This window comes from Scardinius erythrophthalmus (assembly GCF_964197995.2).
Source record: "Scardinius erythrophthalmus genome assembly, contig: HAP1_SCAFFOLD_132, whole genome shotgun sequence".
NCBI lineage: Eukaryota > Metazoa > Chordata > Actinopteri > Cypriniformes > Leuciscidae > Scardinius > Scardinius erythrophthalmus.
Genome location: NW_028296478.1, coordinates 93,931 through 109,849, shown reverse-complemented (window position 1 = coordinate 109,849; position 15,919 = coordinate 93,931). Strand labels below are relative to the sequence as shown.

Genomic DNA, 15,919 nt, shown 5'->3' with positions numbered 1-15,919 from the left:
AAACAATTCTACACATATAGATAGATAGGAGTCGACATTAATCAAGATAGGTGTCGTCAGACCTGCACACGTCTGCGGCGCGTTACGCGGGCTACTGGGCTACTCTGCAGTGGTTGGCGTTCTATTTGGTCTAAAATAGTTTGAATATTTGGGAATACCGTACTGATTCAGGATGAGAGGAAAACATGGTTTGGACTATGTATTCATGGTGTGAGATGAGAACTAATGTATGATACCATTATTACCATATAATGAATTATATTGACACATCCAAGATGGCGGCACGCATGGTCGCAGCGGCTCACGGCTCTTCTTTTAAGTATTCTTTTTTTCTTTTTTGTCGTTTTTGTCTTACGTTTTTCTTGTTTGTGTGTGCACTATCGGTTCTGAGAACATTTGTTACACCCGTCAGAACCTTTTGGACATCGGTGACCAGCATCAGATATCTATAAGGAGTGTCTTTCATTATACGCACAACATCCCAGATGACATAGCGAGACCGCTGGGCTCCCCGTGGAGTGTTGTCGGGCTTAGGAGGCGGCAGACAGAGGAGGGAGAGGAAGCAGAAACGGGGCCCCTTGTCCGGTGTTATGCTAAGGCTAAGAAAACAACCATACAAGCCACCTCTACCAAGCCTGTATCTCTCCAATGCCAGATCCCTGGTGCATAAAAGGGATGACTTGGAATTACAACTTGCTGGAAATCCCTATGTTCGTGATTGCTGTGTTTTGATTAACACTGAAACCTGGTTTCACCCTGGGATACCCGATGCTAGCATGCAGCTAGCAGGTCGCACTCTGCTTCACTGGGACAGGACTGAGGACTCTGGAGAAGAGGTGGGGGGCTCTGTATGTATGTGCATGAGAACTAGTAGTTCTTATTTATTAGATACTAGTACTTATTCATTAGATACTAGTTCTTATTTATTAGATACTAGTACTTATTCCAATAGTGACTAGTTCTTATTTATTAGATACTAGTACTTATTCATTAGTTACTAGTTCTTATTTATTAGATACTAGTACTTATTCAATAGTTACTTGTACTTATTATTAGATACTAGTACTTATTCATTAGATACTAGTACATATTAAATATATACTAGTACTTATTCATTAGATACTAGTACTTATTTCGAGAGTGACTAGTAACTATTCTTTTGTTACTAGTAACAAATTTAATTTTTTTGCCATCGACTTCTATGGGGATCTGTCAATCAGATATCAACTATTCAGTTATGACTAGTATGTATTCCAATTGTGACTAGTACATATTTATTAGATACTAGTAGTTAGGTATTAGGTACTAGTATTTATTTGTTAGATACTAGTACCTATTACTAGATACTAGTATTTATTCAATAAATACTAGTACTACAGATCTGGCCTTTAAAAACGCGCGTTTTCTCCCGCGGCATTCGGCAATTCGTCTCGTAGAGTCTCGCAGAATTCTGCAAGTGCTTTCGGGGGGCGCTACTTACAAATTCCCTCAATGTGTTTCGCTTCACAGAATATCCACCAGGTGGCGCATAAAAAACAACTTTACATTAGATTTTTTCTTTTAATTCACATTACGTCATGATTGTGAGAAAACATCCACAATAAAATATAAATTATAAATAGTAATAGACACAAATATTTACAGTAGGCTACTGTATTATACAGACATTTGAAAATATTTGTAAATGCAAAAGGTTCATTAAGACAAGAAGGGGTATTGGACAACGTTTACAAATTTTTATATGCTTTGTCATTGCTGTGGTTTCCAGGAGATGAGTGCATGCAGACTATTTAACATTGCTTTTATTAAAACAGCAAAGTGACGTTCTTGCCAGTAGCCTAGCGCATAACTTTTTTGTACAACTATTAAGATGATTGTGCATGCAATGCGCATTTATATAAGTGCAACAGAGAATTTAGTGTGAGCATAATACACGTGACTCTGCCTGTAAAAACCCAGCAGTATTTTTTATATATATACACAAAATAATCCTAACATAATGCAATTAAATAATGCGACTTACCCAGATTCTTAATTCGTGAAGATATTTCTTGTGTGATTGTTCTTGTGCAGATATTTCTTGTGAGGTAATGTTGCAGCTCAACGCGTAGCATTTATATTTTGGGCGCATCTGATTTGCCATTACATTATTAATAAATATTTTAATTGAACTGTCTTAATGCATTAAGCATAAAGATTTTTCCCCGTTAGTCTCAGAATGTCCGGGGTTGGTTTGAGGTCTTGCCGACAGTTTGTAAATCTTCTAAATATTCATATTCACAAATTCCATACAAAGGGTGATCAACAGTTATGACTTCTAAAATAAAATAAAAATGACCAGATAAGAGGTATCTGATTGACAGTTTGACAGATGTTGTTTTAAAAAAATAATTACAACATTATGGGGAAGTGGTATTAAATATTCGGTAACACATAGCCTAATACAATTATTTTAAGTATGCATTTTGTTCAGTTTTGCTTTTACAAAATGTTCCCTGTTTTTTATATAATTAATTTAATCTGAGATGTGCGTTATATCGCTTTTTGATCATTATTTGTGTTGTCGAATTTTGACACAGTTTCATTACTTGTTCATAATAATTTGATTCATAATTATGTCGTTTTTTTCTAAAAGTAAAATTAAAAAAACTAAAAGTTTTTCTAAAAGCAATATTCTAAAGAGATACAAAGACAGTGTACGTGTACCCACCAGATTTTGCCATGAGTCATTTTGTACCCACCACTTTTAACTTCCGTTGACCGTTTTCAGGTTATGAGGAGCAATATGAGAGAATTTTTTTGTAATCATTGTCTGACACAACAAAAAAAAATTATAATATTCATTTTATTTTAATTTTCGTGTTCGCATTTATGAGGGAAAAAACAATGTGTCAGTTTACGGTTATGGACGTGAGCGCTCTAAAAGCGGCAATAAAAGACTGCTTTAAAACTTTCACAGAGACCTCAAACAGAACAGCTGCCTTTCTTTAAATCATATTTCGTTTTGTATTAATTATATCTTAATTTTAATCAATGTTTCGTGAACCAATTGCCTGGATTTAAGAAGTAAATATAGCAGACAATCACGACATTGGAGGCGCCGGCGATATCTCATAAATGCAGAGGTGGAAAGTAACGAATTACATTTACTCGCGTTACTGTAATTGAGTAGTTTTTTTGTGTATTTCTACTTTTTTAAGTAGTTTTTAAAATCTGTAATTTTACTTTTACTTAAGTATGTTTTGTTTAAAGTATTGTAATTCGCTACATTTTAAAACATATGCGTTACTGAGTAAAAAAAAAAAAACATTATTAAAAAAATGAACTAGCATAGGCCTACTATGGTTAAAACAGCGCGCGCGCTCGTGCTCAGCATTGATTGATTGACGGGCGGGAGAACAGACACGTAAAAACCACAAAAAATATGGAGACGGACAATACAGATTCTTTACACACACACGTGAGGCGAACCCCTGGTAAGTATGGGGATACTTTGGATATAGAAAAACGAACGCGTGGTTGTCCTCGAGGCTTGAGCATAGCCTATTCATTTTGCAAAAATTGTGGACGCAAAAAATTGGCTGCAAAAGAAGGAAACACATAGAACGTGTTCGGGAACACCATCCATGAAACACATGAACACATGAAAGTAAAGCTGTAGCCTACAATAAATCAAATTGCGACATGGTCAGTAGTCTATATATTAAAGCACAAGAGACTGCTATATAAATGTATAATATGCGTGTCTGTGTGAATCAGTGCGAATGAGACGAGCCGTTTCGTCTACTACATACTCAAGTACGCGACGCGCTAATAGTGTTTTCAGCATCTCACAAACAATATGAGAACATGGAAACATGAACATCTCCAGAGCTGCTCTGAGAGAATGACCTTTGAGAAAAACCTTGTCAAATAGCCTACACTCTGAAACAGGACTTCATTACAACACATCAAAATAAAAGTTTGGTTTAACTACGAAGAAATGATGACATAACTGTTGTGGGCCTACAATAGAATGTACTTCTCATAATAATATTAACAACAACAATAATAATACAGATTATTTAAACATTATTTAAGGATTTTTGTCCATGGTTTAATTGAGTAAATCTGTTTTGCAGCACTTTGCCAAAAAATAAAAGGATGAAAAAATGTGTAAAACTTTTATTTGATTACCACCGTTTTGGATAATATATTTGTTTTAAATCATAAAAAACAAAAAGGATTTTTCTGAATTAAATACATTTCATAGAAGTCTATTGTTCTAGAACATTTTAATAAATTATTAATGATAAAAAATAAGTTGTTAAATGAGTAGTTAAAATGAAAATGAAAATTACCCCATGATTTATCAGCCCTGAAACCATCCTAGGTGTAGGCTATATAACTTTCTTCTTTGTTCTTTCAGACGAATACAATCGGAGTTATATTAATAAACACTTTATAATGGCAGTGGATTGCAACCATCAGTTTAAAGCTCAAAAAAGTACGCCATACGCAGTCTACTTACACCTAAAACGGATCTTATGCAACTCATGACGTCAGAAGTAGTGTAGTGCGTCCTGGCGTAGCGTAAATATCAGCAGTACGTCGCATTACTCGCATAAGTTGCGCTTTAGATTTAAGTCGAATACATATGTTCGTTTGGCCGGAAGCTAGTTATTTTACTTCATAAAGATTTAAATATGAATATCTTTCTTACACAAACTCAACGTTTTGTTTCAGAAGGCCTTTATTAACCCCCCGTTGCCGTGTGGATCACTTTTATGATGGATGGATGGATGGATGGATGCACTTTTATGATGGATAGATGCACTTTTATGAGCTTCAAACTGATGGTTGCAATCCACAGCCATTATCAAGCTAGGAAGCGTCAGGGTGTTTATTAATATCAGAGGCTTCCTTCACCTCTGTACAGATAAAACATTATCAAAATGATTCCAGTTCGCATGGATACGCGGAAGCGACAAATATTTTTTTTGTATTATGCAGGCCAGTACAAGTAATTTGGTGAGGTAAATTTGTAAAGAAAGACTACTCGCATGCACACATTCAAATGCACATACCTATAGATTAAACACGTAATACGCATGTGCACGCCGTCAGCGTTTTCACAGATTCACGTTTTTGAAGTTTACACAGAGATGATAGTGTTTTTCAAATTTGTTTAAAGCTTGCACCTTGTAACCTATTTCAAGGTTTACATTCTCGAGCTCCAAACACTGTTGTCGTGCAAATGAACGGCCAGAACACATTAAAGTTTTCTGTTTTCTGTTAAAGTGCTGTCGTGTTAGCGGCCCCTAAGTTAATAACTAATTTGCTTTTCGCAACGAATGAATCAGTCAAAAATGAATGAATCAAAAACTAACTTTAGCTGGACAATTACTTTATTCTAGAGCGGCTGTAAAGCCAAAACACTCTCTGTTACTGTAATATCCTATTATCTCTGTAAAGCTGCTTTGAAACAATCTATATTGTTAAAGCGCTGTATAAATGAAGGTGACTTGACTTAATATAATTCTGAATTTCGTCTGAAAGAAGAATGTCATATACATGGCTTGAGGGTGAGTAAATCATGGGCTGGTTTCATTTTAAAGTGAACTACTCCTTTAATCAAATTCATAATCATTTATTGAAATTAGTTGATTAGACATGTTTTATTGAAATTTTAATAAACAAAACAAATGTTTCCAAAAATACTGTTTTCATCCCATTTACTGTAACTGTCATTTTAACTGATGATAATAATAACCCTAATTTAATAATACAGTTTTTATATTTAATAATTGTTTAATACCATTATATTAGTCGGTTATCATACTGTGAAAATCTCATACCTTTACAACCCTACTCGGGGGACTCCCCAACCCACCCCCGCTGTTAAAAAAGTAACTCAGTTACTTTTACTCTGAGTACATTTTAAATGAGCTACTTTTTACTTTTACTTGAGTAGATTTTTCGACCGGTACTTTTACTTGTACTTAAGTAAAAAAAAATTGTAGTAATAGTACTTTTACTTGAGTAGAATATTTTATTACTCTTTCCACCTCTGCATAAATGAACCGAAACTCAGCGTGTAATGCACATTCACATTTACAGTGTATTTAGACACATTTAGACGCATTCATAATCATTACTTTTACCGGTTCTTTGTGGCAAGCTTTATGTGTGCGGTCGTGCGCTTGAGTGCGGCTATATTATAGTAAATGCTCATTACTTAAAACAAAGCATAAGCCTCTTCCTGGCATGCAATGGAATCTACAATGTCAGTTGGTTATATCAACATATGTCAAATTAAGTTACGCGATATCAACAAATTAAGCTATAAACATTAATTTGAAATAACTTAAAGCGTATGTATATTTGCTTAAATAGCATTTAAACAAAGGAACTGCAAGGGATTAAAACCCCGCCCACACGCTGGTGAAAACTGGAAAAACCGGTTTTCTTTTGATTCCCTGAGAGGAGATCGATTAGCATTGGGGGTTGAATCGGCAGACCTGGGGGGTGGGTGGTTGTAATTTCTTGACTCTGTGCAATTGGTAGCAGCTAAAACAAGCAGCTAAAACAAAGACTGTGCAATTAATTACATTTTGGAAATAACTTTCTTCATGTCTTTTTATTTATACACTGTAAAACATTTTTTTTTTTTTTTTTTTAATTTGTAAATATTAAATATGTTTTACAAACAATTGGTTTACAAACTCTTGGAGGTTTGTGGTTACCATCATTCAGAAGAGTGGTGCTTGTGTTTAGACTTGTGTTTTACGTGATTAAATCAGGAAGATTACATTGGTTTCTGTCCACACGGAGACGCATTTAAGACGATTTAATCAGAAAATGGAGGCACCGGCGCGATATAACTTGCATTGCTCGTGAACTGAGCTCGTCTCATAAATGAACCGAAACTCAGAAATGTATCTAGAAAGCTTGAAATGTCCACTTTTAAACAAAACAATTCAAAACGAAAAGAAACAGACAACTCTCTTTTGTAAGTGTGCATTTCTCTCTATAGGCACGTTCACAATATCTGCGAACATGACGAGTCAGCATTGTCAACATCTTTGACTGACACATAAAACACTAGTTGATTAGTAAACAATTAAAATGTCTCCTTGCTATATTTGACACATGATTACTTTTGCCAGTTCTTTGTGGCAAGCTTTATGCATCCGTTAACTATCGAATATCGTGACTCATATTTTGTACCAGACCATTTATGGTTGTTCATATTGTTCAACAAAGTTCTTGATAAAAAAAGAAAAGAAAAAAAAAGAAGCTACTGTGCCTAATATTATTGTTGTATAGCGCGCAAGGTTTATGCGCATGCTTTAAGTCTTCTCCGTTTTTAGTGTATGTCTGTGGCAGAATTACAGTGCCTGGTCTGGTATGTATACTAGGCTACATCGTTTTGAGTCGGTTTCAGTGGTTTAGTGTGTACGCAGATATTTCTTGAGACGACGCCATGTTTTTGTTTTTATGCACTTTTACTCTTTTAGTTTTGTTGCAATTTCACCAAAAGCTTATAATTAGGAAATACACACAACACGCTAAACTTATATTCTCTATATGTTAAAAATGTTGTAAAAAATACGTATTATTCTTATATAATAAGAATAACAATATGATACATTTATATTGCACTCGAAATGATTTAGATATGGAAAGAGGAATTCTTCTCAACTACCACCAATAAAGTTTTAAAATTCTTCTTTAGAAAATATTATATTTTGATGATTCTGCAAGTTCAGCAGACAGTGAGGTTCGGGTTTGTTCCGATCAGAGCTCGTGAGTGGAGAGCGCATTTCTGAATATTCCGCTCCGCTCGTTCATTCCGCTCAGGGTCCACGGCCTCGCTCAACACAGATGTCCTGTTGCCTGGTTCGAAAATATGTGGAATACGGGCTGCTTTCGACTAAAAGTTTTTTTTTGTAGTCGACTAGTATACTAGGCTAGTTGTTCATTTAAGTAATTCGTGGACAAATCGCCCCTTTATATTAATTTAATTAGCCTACTTATGGATCATGAGCGTTTACATAATATAGCCGCACTCAAGCGCACGACCGCACGCATAAAGCTTGCCACAAAGAACCGGTAAAAGTAATGATTATGAATGCGTCTAAATGTGTCTAAATACACTGTAAATGTGAATGTGCATTACACGCTGAGTTTCGGTTCATTTATGAGATATCGCCGGCGCCTCCAATGTCGTGATTGTCTGCTATATTTACTTCTTAAATCCAGGCAATTGGTTCACGATTGATTAAAATTAAGATATAATTAATACAAAACGAAATTCAATTTAAAGAAAGGCAGCTGTTCTGTTTGAGGTCTCTGTGAAAGTTTTAAAGCAGACTTTTATTGCCGCTTTTAGAGCGCTCAAGTCCATAACCGTAAACTGACACGTTGTTTTTTCCCTCATAAATGCGAACACGAAAATTAAAATAAAATGAATATTATATTTTTTTTTTGTTGTGTCAGACAATGATTACAAATTTTTTCTCTCATATTGCTCCTCATAACCACTGAAAACGGTCAACGGAAGTTAAAAGTGGTGGGTACAAAATGACTCATGACGAAATCTGGTGGGTACACATACAATGTCTTTGTATCTCTTTAGAATATTGCTTTTAGAAAAAACTTTGTTTTTTTTACTTTTAGAAAAAAATGACATAATTATGAATCAAATTATTATGAACAAATAATGAAACTGTGTCAAAATTCGACAACACAAAGAATGATCAAAAAGCGATATAACGCACATCTCAGGTTAAATTAATTAAGCTCCTCATAACCACTGAAAACGGTAAAAAAAAATCGAACCAAAAGTCAAATTAATATGGACTGAAGTTAAAAGTGGTGGGTACAAAATGACTCATGACGAAATCTGGTGGGTGGTACCCACCGTCCCCACCGAAATCGACGCCTATAAGGGAAACATGATAGTATAAAAAGTACTGTGTGTAATGCAGAAAAGCGCATTACAACCATGTTAAAACTATTTAAAACGTTAAGATGCAAAAATGAACTAAATGTAAAATTAGATAATGATATTGCGCAAATGATCTCGGTCTCTTTAAAGGTCTTCGCAAATTATTGTGTTATAAGACTCAGTTATCATAGCCTACATCACGTCTCTTCTACTGTAAGTACACAGGAAAAAAAATAAGACAAATGATGCGCGTTTGAGTCGGATTTTTATGAAGAATATGTGACTGTTTATGTAACTGGCAAAAGAAAACATTGTATTCGTCATACTTCCTCAACTCAGTATGGCCACATGAAACACGACTGCCATCTACAGGTTTTAGTATTTCCTGCGTCCAACACCTAATCCCCCTTCTGCACGATCCCGCAGAATTTCGGAAGTGCTCGTGGCATTCTTTTCTCTGAGACGCGCATTTTTAAAGGCCACATCTGTAAGTCATTAGATAGTAGTACCTATTAAATAGATACTAGTACTTATTCATTAGCTACTAGTACTTATTCAATAGATACAAGTACCTATTTATTAGATACTAGTATTTATTCCAAATGTTACTAGTAAGATTTTTTATTTTACTAGTAAGATTTTTAATTGAACTCTCCAGTGGCCGTTCTGACTAGTCAAAACATAAGATAGTAAAATAGCAGTTGTGACTAGTAAAATAAGAATAGTTACTAGTAACAATTACAAAAGATACTAGTGTCTAATAAATAGGTACTAGTATCTATTGAATAAGTACTAGTAGCTAATTAATAAGTACTAGTATCTAATTAATAGGTACTAGTATCTAATGAATAAGAACTAGTAGCTAATGAATAGGTACTAGTATCTATTTAATAGGTACTAGTATCGAATGAATAAGTACTAGTATGTAAAAAATAAGTACTAGTACCTAATACCTAACTACTAGTATCTAATATATATGTACTAGTCACAACTGGAATACATACTATTCAGAACCAAATAGTTGATATATGAATGACAGATCCCCATAGAAGTCAATGGCAAATTGTTTTATTTGTTACTAGTAACAAAAGAATAGTTACTAGTCACTACTGAAATAAGTACTAGTATCTAATGAATAAGTACTACTATCTATTTAATAAGTACTAGTATCTAATTAATATGTACTAGTATCTAATTAACCCTCTGGAGTCTGAGGTGTTTTCTGGGCACTGGAGGTGTTCTGACATGCTCTGACATTTGTGCTTTTTTCAGTTATTTATAAACATGTTAATGGCAAAGGTGTAAATTCACTCTATATAGCACAAACAGGGCTACCATAATATGTGATCACCATGCAAGTATATTTTTTTATTTTTAAGAGAATAATGCTTATGCGTGGTTATTGAAAAAATTAAAAATGAAAGTTGCTGAAAGAAGACCTCAAAACTCATAATAAATATGCATGAATAAGACTTTTGAGAAATGGATGTTCTTCCTTCGAGTTCTGGCTTCAAAATTATGTGAAAATAGTCTTACTTTATCGTTCAGATAAAACAAAACATTGATTTAAATTGATGTAAAACAGGTTTTGCTTGGAAAGCCATTATGCGAGTGGGCGTGAACGAGGAGTGGTTTACACCTTGGAATACAAAATGTCCCACCCATTATGCATAATGACTCTGCATAATTAGCCATTCATTCAGGTGTGACTCTGACTGACTGAGCCACAATGCAAGGAAAAAAAATTAGAAGACTTATATTGACCATTTAAGATTTTGCTTACATCTATCTTGTAAATATGTTTTGCTATTTTATTAAAAAGGTTACAATTACAACAATAATTAAAATTTCAACAATATTTCAAGTGTACTCTTTCTTTGTAAAAAAAAAAAAAGATTATAGGCCTACATTTTAGGCCTATCTATGTATTCATTAGTTTGAATATAGCCAAAATTGGAACAGCTAACATCTTAGTTGATGACTTTATTTTATATATCGTCGCTGCCCGATGAAAATCACGTATGTCCAAAACGGTTACTTTTCAGGAAGTGAAAAAAACACCGTAATTTAAAAGCATATGAACATAGCGTTGTCATACTTGGTATGGCATCTTTAAATGTAGCCATATTCTTGCCAGTGTAATGATATAATCCACATTTGACCAAAATCGAGTTTAAATGGACATACGCGCATATTTTACAGTAACGGTGGTCGATACGCGTTTTTCCGATCATTAATTAGAATGGCCAAGTCGCGTTTCATATTGACAGATGAATATGCTCAGTTTATTAAATAGCCTACGTCTCCGTTTATTAAATACGCTCAGTTTATTAAATGTCTCTTGCAAACTATGAAGGGACAATGAATCAATACACTCATTGCTGACCCCAGGGCCGGCGCGTCCATATAACTAGGCAATTGCCTAGAGCGGCACTTTTGTAAGGGCATACATAATCAGAGAGTTGCCTTTTTCTTTTCGTTTTGAATTATTTCGTTTAAAGACTTTTCAAGCTTTGTGTATTTGATGTCTTTCTCATGTCTGTGTGAGGCATACACTGAGTTTCGTTAATGAGATGCGCTCCAGTTAACGTGCAATGCAAGTGAACGCGATGGCGCCTCCATGATTATATTGTCTGCTATATACCGGTTTTTGCTTATTTATTAAATCCATGGTTGATGAAAAATTGATTAAAATTAAGATACAATTTATACAAAACTAAATTCACTTTAAAGAAAGGTTTTCTACAAAACAAAACTTAATGAAGTGGTCAAAATCATGTCTGACCCGTCTCAAATTGTGCATCCTATTACTCGTGCTGTTCACTTTTCATACTTTCAACAGCATAGTAGACCTACAGACTCTATTTGTACAAACTGCACATTCATTTAATTCTGAATTTTGTTGAAAGGCTTCAAATCAAGTTCACGGATAATTGTGCGTGCATTTATTAATCATTATGATACTAAACTCATAACAAAGTAGGCTATGCTATGTACAAAAAAAATACAGCCATTTCTGTTTTTTTCTTTTAAACAAAAAAAAAGGAAAAAAAGCTACACCTTTTTTTTTACATTTCATCTTTCATTCCGAAATAGAATAATGAATGGACGAAAAAGTATACGGACCCAACATGTAGGCTATTAGCCTTTTTACCCGTTATCAATCTAAATTAATCTCGTTTTTAATTTAACTTAATTTCGTTTTTCTTTATTTAAATTTCGTTGTTCTTTATTTAAATTTCGGTTTTTTCTTTATTTAATTTTCGTTTTTTCTTTATTTAAATGTCATTTTCTTTATTTAAATTTAGTTTTTTCTGTATTTAAATTGAATTTTTCTTTTTTTAAATTTAGTTTTTTTCTTTATTTAAATTTTGTTTTTCTTTATTTAAATCTACCCTTTACTGTGTCAGTAATTTATTAGTCAGAAAAATATTAGACTACCTTAAAAGTATTGCTTAAGTTAACAGGCCCGTGCGTTAACATCTCCACAATAAACAGTGACAATTACTTCGTCTAGACCATTTACTGGTAAATAACAGTTGTGAATATATTGCGAATATATAATAAACTTGAACAGTTGTCAAAAACAAACGTTTGCTGATACTTTACCTCACAGAGTTATTCGGCTATCCAATGCTGAGCTTCCAGAGACGCTTAGACCGCGCGATGCCTCCACAGGGCGGGAGATACGCGGCGTGATTGACAGCTTTGACACCAAATGGATATACGTGAAAATCAGATGACATGATTTCACAACTTTTCATAGGTCATTTAGATATGTGAAGCATACTGTATACGGAAATGAACCTGGACATTCTATCCGTCGAAAAATCTCAAAATCGGCAAAATGGACATACGCGGTTTTCATCGGACAGCGACGATATATATATATATATATATATATAAAAATTGCTAAACAAAAGCTTATTTGATATATATATTCAGTATATTCTACAATAAAAACTGTACTCAAATCTATAGTCAACAAAATGTTGTCTTTCATATTTCGCCTGACTGTTGTAAAAACAATGGGTCGTACATTAATATTAATATTAGCTCAAATGATCTATAGGGAATTTTAATAATTAATCATGAATATGATTAATATTTTGTATGTTACAGTTACATTAATTTATCGCAGCTGAACTAGATTGATATATGAACGATTACCATAACGGGTTATGGTTCGTCATTAATACATCAATTGTTCTTATTTCAGCTCGAAGTTATGGGATAACTTTAATGGAATTAATTTAGTTATCAAACAATCTGTTTGTCCAGCGAACAGATTGTACGTAAGATTAAATTAACTCTCAAGGAAAATTATCCTTCTTACAAACACGAGAAAGAGTATCTTTTCCAGGCCTTGAAAAGACACTCTCGGTGTTTGTAGACTAAAATTAGGTTACTTAAATCGTAGCCTACCAAGGTAAAGCATATAGCTAAGATCGAACATTTCAGGGACTAAGTAACATGGGCAATTAAAACAGAGTCAGTCAAGGACATATGGAATTTAATAATTAGACTAATACTACATCGAAACTACGAGTATACACAGAGTAAATACATATTTACAACAGAAACATACGGATGAAAACATTACAAGACCAAACGGATAACAGATGAGATAGGGAGAGGATGAAAGGGAGAAAGTGAAACTAAAGTTCAGGATGAGAGAGATCACCGAGATGCTCTCTCTCATCGCAAAAACACAGGTAACCTTTTGAGAGACAGCAAGGAATCAAATCACATTAAAAGTTCAATAAACTTATCTTGCAAAATGGTTCTCTTTGTTGCTGAAGAACGCAGAGTTCATGCGTGTGTCCTAAGACCATCGTGCGTGTGTTTCTTTAAGAAAGCCGGGCTCGCGCTCTTGTGTCTTCTGGTGAGCGCGGTAGCGGGGTTTTCGAAAGAGTCTTTCTTTCTGAGTTGAAGTTGTCTGCTGCGTTTGCTTCATGGAGTCCGAAGACGAAAATAAAGAACATACTTAAAGAAAATTGAAAACGCTCCCAAAGGGAGCCATAAGGTCTTCTCGCTGACGAGGCGGGTTCGTGAAAGTGCAGGAACAAAAACAAGACGAAAGGAAATACAGAACAGAACTGAACGGAACGCGGAGTGTAACCGCTTTTCTAGGGCACAGGAATTTCACTCCTCCCTGGGGCTTGAGCCAATTGGAATGCGAAATTCCAGGCGGGAGAAAAGTTCTTTGTCTCACTATGAGTTTGATTTGCATGTTTTATGGCAGTCTTAGGATCATGCCATTTCTACGTTAAACAATTATAACTGCAGTAAAATGCATTTTATCATAATTTGGTATCCATATCTTTCCTACGGGTATATGGAGGTTTAATTCAAGACCAAATTTGGTATGTTTAAAAGCTACGGCCTAGAAGTACCTTCTTACTCTGTAAGATAAGTATTAAAAGTTCGATTAACTGGGAATAAGACTAACCTAAAATGTGATGTGCATTTACAAGTGGGAATGAAAATTAGACTTTTTAAAAAGATCCACATGGCATATCTATGATTGAAAAAGGGTGCACATCTGAGACATTATTCCTTTACGGTTTACAAGAATACAAAAACCCATCACAGAGAAGAACAATCATGAAAAAGAGAAATTACATTCAGGCTTACATATTTCTTCAATGGTTATACATATAAAATATCTAGGATGAACACCTAATTCTGCTCTTCTGGCTAACATTCCGTTAGGTAATAAAACACAGTTCCACACAGGGGGGAAGGGATTGCCAGAGAATGTTAGTGAACCCTCTCTAACTAAAACACTATTGATTAAAGAATACATTTCAAAACCACACCTCTAGAAAATCATAATTATATGGTCAAACGAATTAATAAAACATGCGTACAGGAAGATCAAACCCAAATCTGAGTTACATACATTAAAACTATATTTCTATAGGAGGATGTTTGTGTGTGTGTGTGTGTGTGTGTAGAAAGTTTCAAGTTTCGTTATCTCTCTGTGGTCCAGAGAGGGGAAAAGGGGGGGTTTGGAATGTAGAACTTTGCAAAGTGAAGAGAATGTATGGACTTTTATTATTCTCCAAGGTGCAATTTAGATCGTAAAAGTCAAGTTGTTCCAGTCTTTATGGAGCCTGGCGTATGATTTGTAATTTCGAAGTCAGGAGGTTACAAGCTCTGATAAGCTTAGCAAAGAACGTTTTGGGCAGGAATGTGCTTAGAAAACACAGAGAGTCCGAATTTGTTAATTCAAACCAACGACGAATGATTCGATAGCCAATGTTGTTACATTCCCCCTTTTCGTCCGGTGAAGTCCGTGTGGACATCGTCGGACGACAATCATCACAATGGTCACATGGCAGGTGAATCATGACAGTCGTGTAGCAGGTGGATCATGACGGTAGGAAGGCAGGTGGTGCTTGGAGCTGAGGATTCAGCTCGATGAGGTTCGGCGTGGTCTCTGACTTGACGCCCCCCTTTCTGGGGATTCCGTCTGAAACCTGCAAAGGTGCACAGCTTTCGTGCACTTGGCTGCATCGCATCTCGTTGAGTCTTCTGTACAGGATGGAGACCAACCTAGTGTTAGGGTGTGGCTGATTACCTGCAAAGGTGCACAGCCCAATGTCGGCGGCGTTCCAGCCTCGGACCGCAGATGAAGTGTTCAGAACGGGCCGTCGAGCCGGTGCTCGGAGGGCTTTGTTGGCAGGAGCAATGTCCATGAGTTGGGACCCCCTTTTCTCACTACGGAGTTCCAGTCCTGGATTCACGGTGACGTTTAAGTTTTTGGAGGATGGTAGTTTCAGTGCTGTCTGGTACTCTTTGCTGGGAAGCTGGTACCATGTCAGGCCATCAGGGTGTAGGATGACACCTTTCAGTACTTGAAGTCCCATTTTCTGGTTGAGCATGTTGACACGGCTGGTTGTGTCATGCTGGTCGTGAGTGACAGTGGCGGTGTGCACAGGTGCGTTAGCAGACCACCTTTCACCTACAATCTCTGCTTGC

The 15,919-nt window shown here is 35.3% G+C and overlaps 1 long non-coding RNA gene across 1 annotated transcript in view; it reads left to right on the top strand.

The window, feature by feature from the left end:
* Positions 1 to 263: 263 nt before the first annotated feature.
* Positions 264 to 15,919, top strand: part of LOC308686317 — a 34,339-nt gene continuing 18,683 nt past the window's right edge. The window contains exon 1 of the long non-coding RNA XR_014029573.1: positions 264 to 836. This is a non-coding gene — a long non-coding RNA (uncharacterized lncRNA). The remainder of the gene's footprint in view (positions 837 to 15,919) is intronic.